This window comes from Hyperoodon ampullatus (assembly GCF_949752795.1).
Source record: "Hyperoodon ampullatus genome assembly, chromosome: 10".
NCBI lineage: Eukaryota > Metazoa > Chordata > Mammalia > Artiodactyla > Ziphiidae > Hyperoodon > Hyperoodon ampullatus.
This window is the reverse complement of record NC_136923.1, coordinates 48,594,537-48,601,929: the sequence shown is the minus strand read 5'-3', so window position 1 is coordinate 48,601,929 and position 7,393 is coordinate 48,594,537. Positions and strand designations below refer to the sequence as shown.

The following is a 7,393-nucleotide window of genomic DNA, read 5'->3' as shown; positions in this document are numbered from 1 at the left end:
TCAAATTCATATTTCCCATTGAAGAAGGGCCTCTGGCATTTGAATGTCTATAGAAAAGACTGCTAACTCCAAACGACACCCCCATCAGGATGAAAAGAAGACAACAGCAGTGGAAGACAGCTGACATAAAAATCTGGACCAGGCCCGTAAGAACCATCCAACTAATTCAAACTGCACTGTTTATCAAATGTTTGTCTTCCTATCAAAACGGAAAGTTATTGTTTTACTTCTAACCATACTTTTGACCCCAGTGTTCAGCATGAAAAAAAAATTCTCTAGTGAACTTGTAACAGAGTATAAATATTCATGACATGTATCACTGCTTGTTTTAAGTGTATTGCTAAACGTGTACAATGCTTGTGTGACAATTAAGTAGAAGTGATAAACTGTATAGCCTGCATTTTCCCATTCACATACCTCTGAGCCTGTTCATGATATCTGATTCGTTTTCCCCCAACATGGAGAACTAAGCAAAAAAAAAAAAAAAAAAAGGCATAGGACCGAGGGACATAAATGGACCCAGAGCAGGCAACTGGGCCACCACTCTGGCAACGTTGGAAAAACATACTGATTATCAATGCCATTTATGGAAATATTTGCAGTCGAAACGGGAAAATGATGGAAGAAATTTTCACATGTTGAGGTATGGGGAAATCATTCTGGCTTGTACATGACTGAATTTGAAATTTAGGCTAACCAAAACAGCCTGTTTGGGGTCTGTTAAACATGCATTGTACATCTGCCTTAGCCATTAAAAAAATTACATTAAAAAAATCAAAATGAAATAACTGTGGTTCAGACGTCCAAAATGGAACTAGGTGGCCAGTATGGATGTGGGCTCAGACACGTTCCTATACTACTGAAAACTTGAGTTCTCTAAACTTTATCAGACTTAAGAACACCATCAGCCATTTTCAAAACAATATCTAATAGCAGCTGCCAACTGCAACCTTATCCTCTCAAAGTCTTGTTAACTATGAAACCTTTTTCCTACTTTAAAAATAGTAATAGCAAATGAGACAGCTCAAGCTATAGCCTCCCAGCAAAAGCCTACTTGGTTACTAAATATCTGTAAAAAGGAAACACTCCAAAACTTATTTTCCTGGTTGCCATCTAAAATAGGAGGATTATTTTGAAAAATACTACAAAGGTGTATTTTAACCATTATCTGCATTGTAATATGTCTAATAATTTTCAAATGTTTGTCTAGGTTCTATGACAAAGCAATCAGAGAGGTAATATTTTCTTAATATAAAATATTGATGCTAAGCTTCGAATTCGAGGTATTTCCAACTCTGTGTCCATTCCCCAAATTAGTCAGGACTACACCCCACATCAGCAGGAAGTAACCAGAGCAGTTGTCACCCCATTCCCACAGAGAAGGGGAAAATTGAAACAGAGATGGACTGACACTGAGTTCTTCTGCCAAGTTTATGATTCACCTCTCAATCTAAAACATTCCCTTTCATGTTCTGTAGCTATTCCTCCTCAACTGAGGAATATCAAAGAAAAAGGGAGATTGAAACCGTGTACAAGCACCTCTGTCCTTCTCTTTGAAGAAGAACGCTGACTCAAGAGTCAGTGATTGGGAAACGTGAAGATGTAGAAACAAACAATAGCAGATGGGCTGGGGAACTGGTAAGAATTTAGACTATAATTCTGTCAAGTAGCAGAATCACCCAACTTAGAGTTTTCTGAAAGATATAAAGGCCTGACACACATTCCTGAGTTCTTTTTACAGGAAGCAGTCCCCTCCAGATGAAAACTACTGACAGCAAGAACATAGACCCCAGACTGGATGAAAACCAAAGGTTAATGAAGCTTGAAATTTCACCTTGACGCCAACCAATCTGAGAATTTGCCATGAGCTGATCATGCCCTGCTTCTTAAACACTATAAAACTACTCACTACCCCCGCCAGGGTGGGCCACAGACTCTTGAGGGCATTAGACCGCTGTGGCCTCCTTTGCCTGACAAAGCAATAAAAGCTACACTTTTCTACTTCACACACACTCTGTCTCCGCCTTCCTATTCGGTACGGGTGACCAGAGGCGAAGTTTCAGCAACAATATGATCATCTCACGGTCCATCTGTGTTGCTGCAAGTGGCATTATTTCATTCTTTTTATGGCTGAATAATACTCCATGGTCTATACATACCAAAACTTATTTATCCATTCATCTGTCTATGAACATAGGGTTCCTTCTGTGTCTTTGCTATTGTAAATACTGCTGCAATAGATGTTAGGGTGCATGGGTCTTTTCGAATACAAGTTTTCTTTGGATATACTACAAGGAGTGGGATTGCCAGATCATCTGGTAACTTTTTGTAGATTTTTAAGGAACCTCCATACTGTTCTCTATAGTGGCTGTTACCAGTTGCCATTCCCACCAGTAGCTTAGGAGGGTTCCCTTTTCTCCACGCCATCTCCAGCTATTATAGTTTGTAGACTTTTGGACAATGGCCATTGTGACTGGTGCAAGGTGAGACCTCACTGCAGTTTTGATTTGTGTTCCTCTAATAATTAGTCATGTTGAGCATCTTGGCATGTGCTTTTTTTTTTTAAACAGTATGAGTAAAAGTTACTTCTTGAAATTGGTTTCGTGACATTCTGCCCTGATTTGAATGTTTTTTGGATTGCTTACTGCAGGACATTTCTTGAGGGCAGGTGTCATTTACAGCCCCCCAGGCCTTGTGAATATGAACAGATTTACAGTTGTTATTTCAGGAACCAGCCACAAGGCGGCAGCATTTTTCTCATACCCAGCTCTGGTTACTCCTGCAACAACAACCTTAGGGAAAGTTGTGTTCCCCAGTTGTAACTTTGAGTGGTATGTGCTAGAACAAACACCCAAGGGAGTGTCCCTGGTGTCCAGTGGTTAAGACTCTTCGCTTCCAATGCAGGGGTTGCAGGTTGGATCCCTGGTTGGGGAACTAGGATCCCACAAGCCCCAGGGCCAAAAAAAAAAAGAAATTCCAGGGGGTTGTATCTTATTACCTCTTCCCCCTTACCCTTCTTGCCCGGGGAAGAACCCAACCCTTGGAGAACCACTCTGCTGAGGGTGCTGTCCTCCGGAGGCGGGGCGACTGTGAAGGAGGAGGATGGAGGTGGGAACCTTCCCAGTAGGAGACGTGGAGACCAGGTGACTTTTCAAAGCTCTTGCAGCCCAGAGAGTCTGCCCTCCCTTGGGTGCAGTGGGCTTGGTTTAGCTGTAGGAGTGCCAGCCTGGATCTGGAGATGTTGGTCCCATGCACAGGGGACCAGGCACTCCTGGTCCAAGGAGGGCTCATTTCCTGGTACATCCTTCCCAGCTCCCTGAGTCCCTTGGACAGTCCAGGCCTTGGGACTGAAGCCTGCCAAGGCTCCAGGGATGTGACACCAGCTTGGGTCAGCGATGCCTGAGGTGATCATATGAGGCATTTCTTAGTTTTAGGGGTTTTTTTAATTTAATTTTTATTTTCTAGTGGAGTATAGTTGATTTACAGTGTTGTTTTCTTAGGTGTTTGGCAACGTGATGCAGTTATAGATAGACATATCTGTTCCCTTTCCGATTCCTTTCCCATATAGGTTATTAAAGAGTGTTGAGTAGAGTTCCCTGTGCTATACACAATGTCCTTGTTGATTATGTATTTTATATATATTGGGGTTTATATGCTAATCCCAACCTCCTCATTTATCCCTTCTGCCACCTTTCCCCTTTGGTAACCGTATGTTTTCTAAGTCTGTGAGTTTGTTTCTGCTTTGTAAATGACTTCATTTGTATCAATTTTTGGTTTCGTCCTATAAGTGATATCATGTGATCTTTGTCTTTCCCTTTCCGGCTTACTTCACTGAGTCTGATCATCTCTAGGTCCATCTGTGTTGCTGTAGGTGGCATATTTCATTCTTCTTAATGCCTGAGTAATATTCCATTGTCTATATGTACCACACCTTCTTTATCCATTCATCTGTTGGTGAATATTTTCATTGCTTCCATGTCTTGGCTATTGTAAATACTACTGTAGTGGACGGTGCGGTGTGCGGGTCTTTTCTAATATGGGCATTCTCTGGATATACCCTATGAGTGGGATTGCCGGATCATCTGGTACCTTTATTTGTAGTTTTTTTTTTTTTTTTTTTTTTTTTTTTTTTTTTTTTTTTTTTTTGCAGTACGCGGGCCTCTCGCTGCTGTGGCCTCTCCCGTTGCGGAGCACAGGCTCCGGACACGCAGGCTCAGCGGCCATGGCTCATGGGCCCAGCCGCTCCGCAGCATGTGGGATCTTCCCGGACCGGGGCACGAACCCGTGTCCCCTGCATCGGCAGGCGGACTCTCAACAACTGCGCCACCAGGGAAGCCCTATTTGTAGTTTTTTAAGGAACCTCCATACTGTTCTTTATACTGGCTGTTACCAGTTTCCTTTCCAACAAGATTGTGCCAAGATTTAAAACTAGTGCTTTCGGGCACTCAGTATTCACCAGGACTACAGGAGTGTAAATGACTCCTGCCCTCAAGAAATGTCCTTCTGTAGGTAATAAAAAAAACAATACAAAGGTTGCAAATTTTCAAGAAGGCAATTGCAGCAGCCAAATTTTACTCACACTGTTTAAAGAAAGGTCATGAAAAGATACTCAACATCGGTAATTGTTAGAGACATGCAAATCAAAACTACAATAAAGTATCATGTTGCAACAGGCTGCATGATTAGCATAAAAATGTCTACAAAAAATGCTGCAGAGGGCGTGAAGAATAGAGATCCCTCCTACACTGTTGGTGAGATTTTAAAGTGGTAACAGACACTACAGAGACCAGTATGGAGGTTCCTTAAATACTGAAAATAGAGCTACTATATGATCAAGGAATCCCACTCCTTGGCATATATCCAGAGAAAGCCATAATTCAAAAACACACATGCGGGCTTCCCTGGTGGCGCAGTGGTTGAGAGTCTGCCTGCCGTTGCAGGGGACACGGGTTCGTGCCCCGGTCCGGGAAGATCCCACATGCCGTGGAGCGGCTGGGCCCGTGAGCCATGGCTGCTGAGCCTGCGCGTCCGGAGCCTGTGCTCCACAATGGGAGAGGCCACAACAGTGAGAGGCCTGTGTACCACACACACACAAAAAAAACCCCACACATGCACCCCAAGTTTCACTGCAGCACTATTTACAATAGCCAAGACATGGAAGCAACCAAATTGTCCATTGTCAGATGAATGGATAAAGAAGAATTGGTAGATAGAAACAATAGAATATTACTCAGTCATGAAAAGAATGAAATAATGCCACTTGCAGCCACATGGATGGACCCAGAGGTGATCATACTAAGTGAAGTAAGTCTGTTGCAACAAAAATAGAAATGAGGTTTTTCCTCTCCTGTTAACAAGAAAAAGAAAGTGAACAGGCTAGAGGAGAAACAAACTGGCCTGAAAGAGGTAATCAATCCTAGTTTCATTTTAACTGTCACTCATCTGTAGTGTCTGTAACTAGATTTGGTTTTCACAAAGCTAACCTCTAACACTCTCTTGACACTGTGAATTACATCCTGCACCTGTCACACTAGACTAGATTTGGTTTTCACAAAGCTAACCTCTAACACTCTCTGACACTATGTGAATTACATCCTGCACCTGTCACTCCTTAACTCTGTTTGAATCATATCCTGCCCCAACACACTCTAATCTTGCATGAATTACATCCTGCACTTTGTGTTTACACGCCCTGCACTCCCCTGTAGCAAGTCACCCCTTGTAGCATTCTGCATTTCAGAAAGAAGGTTGCAGGCCGATAGTTTAGAGACTGAACGGACCCAATTACCGGGTTGCCTGACGCTAGCTGTGACTGTTTTGAAATAATTCAGAAAGAAGAAAAATGCGAGACCTTCACCACTTTGATCCTTATCACCTACCCCAGACTTCGAGCCTCACCTATAGGACTTCCCCTGATCCCCCAGGGATGGGGGTCACAGTTCTTGATGTGTTAGTGTGCTGTATTTCCCCCTTTCCCTGTCAAAGCTATTTTTCTTGTTCTCCAAAACTCTGTCTCCATATTTCTGTTTGGCGCACAGAGAGCCAAGATTTTGGCATCAAATCTGAGAGAGAAAGATAAATATATGATACCATTTATAGGTGGAATCTAAAAATTGATACCAAGGAAGTAATTTACAAAAGAGAAACAGACTCACAGACTTAGAAAACACACTTATGTTTACCACAGGGGAAAGGTAGGGGAAAGGGATAAATTAGAGGTTGGGATTAACATATATACACTAATATGTATAAAACAGATAATCAACAAGGACCTACTGTATAGCATAGGAAATTCTACTCAACACTCTGTAATAACCTATATGGAACAGAATCCAAAAAAGAACAAATACATGTCTATATGTATAACTGAATCAAGTTGCTGAACACCTGAAAAAACGCAACATTGTAAATCAACTATACTCCACTAGAAAATAAAAATTAAATTAAAAAAAAAACTAAAAGAAATGCCTCATATGATCACTTCAGGCCTTGCTGACCCAAGCTGATGTCACATCTCTGGAGCCTCGGCAGGCTTTGATCCCAAGGCCTGGACTGTCCAGGGACTCAGGGCTGGGAAGGATGTGCCAGGAAATGAGCCTTCCTTGGACCAGGAGTGCCTGGTCCCCTGTGCATGGGACCACCATCTCCAGATCCAGGCCTGCACTCCTACAGCTAAACCAAACCCAGTGCACATAAAGCAGGGTAGACTCTCTGGGCTGCAAGAGCTTTGAAAAGTCACCTGGTCTCCACGTCTCCTGCTGGGAAGGTTCCCACCTCCATCCTCCTCCTTTACAGTCGCCCCACCTCCAGAGGACAGCACCCTCAGCAGAGCGATTTGCAGGGGTTGGCATTTGTCCCAGGGGTGAAGGGTAAGGGGGAAGAAGTAATGAGACAGCATCACTTGCGTGTTTGTTTCGGCACAGCCACTCCAATTTACAACCCAGAAACACGACTTTCACTAAGGCTCTGGTTGTCCGAGTTCCCAGAGTGGGGCATGAAGAAATCCTGCTGCCTTGTGGCCATTTCCCATAACAGCAACATTAAAACCGGTGGTCTTGGGCACTTAATAGTCACAAGGCCTGTGGGGCTGTAAATGACACCTGTCCTCTAGAAATGTCCTGGGGTAGGATGGGATCAAGATGGCAGGGGATTAGGACGTGGAGCTCAGCAGAGCTCAGCTTCTCCCCAAAGATACATCAAACATACATCTGCATGTGGAACAACTCGCACAGAACATCTACTTGAACGCTACCAGAAGATCTCAGACTTCCAAAAGGGCAAGAAAATCTCCAGGTAACAGGGTAGGGTAGAAGAGAGAGAGAGAGAGAGAACAGGACCTGTGCCCCTGGGAGGGAGCTGTGAAAGTGGAAAGGTTTCCACACACTGGGAAGTC

General features: G+C 43.3%; 1 long non-coding RNA gene across 1 annotated transcript; it reads left to right on the top strand.

Moving 5' to 3' along the window:
• On the top strand, positions 1-1,983 carry LOC307059525. The gene is made up of 3 exons (XR_013811130.1): positions 1-643; positions 1,479-1,638; positions 1,742-1,983. It is a non-coding gene; the product is annotated as an uncharacterized lncRNA (long non-coding RNA).
• The last annotated feature ends 5,410 nt before the right edge of the window (positions 1,984-7,393 follow it).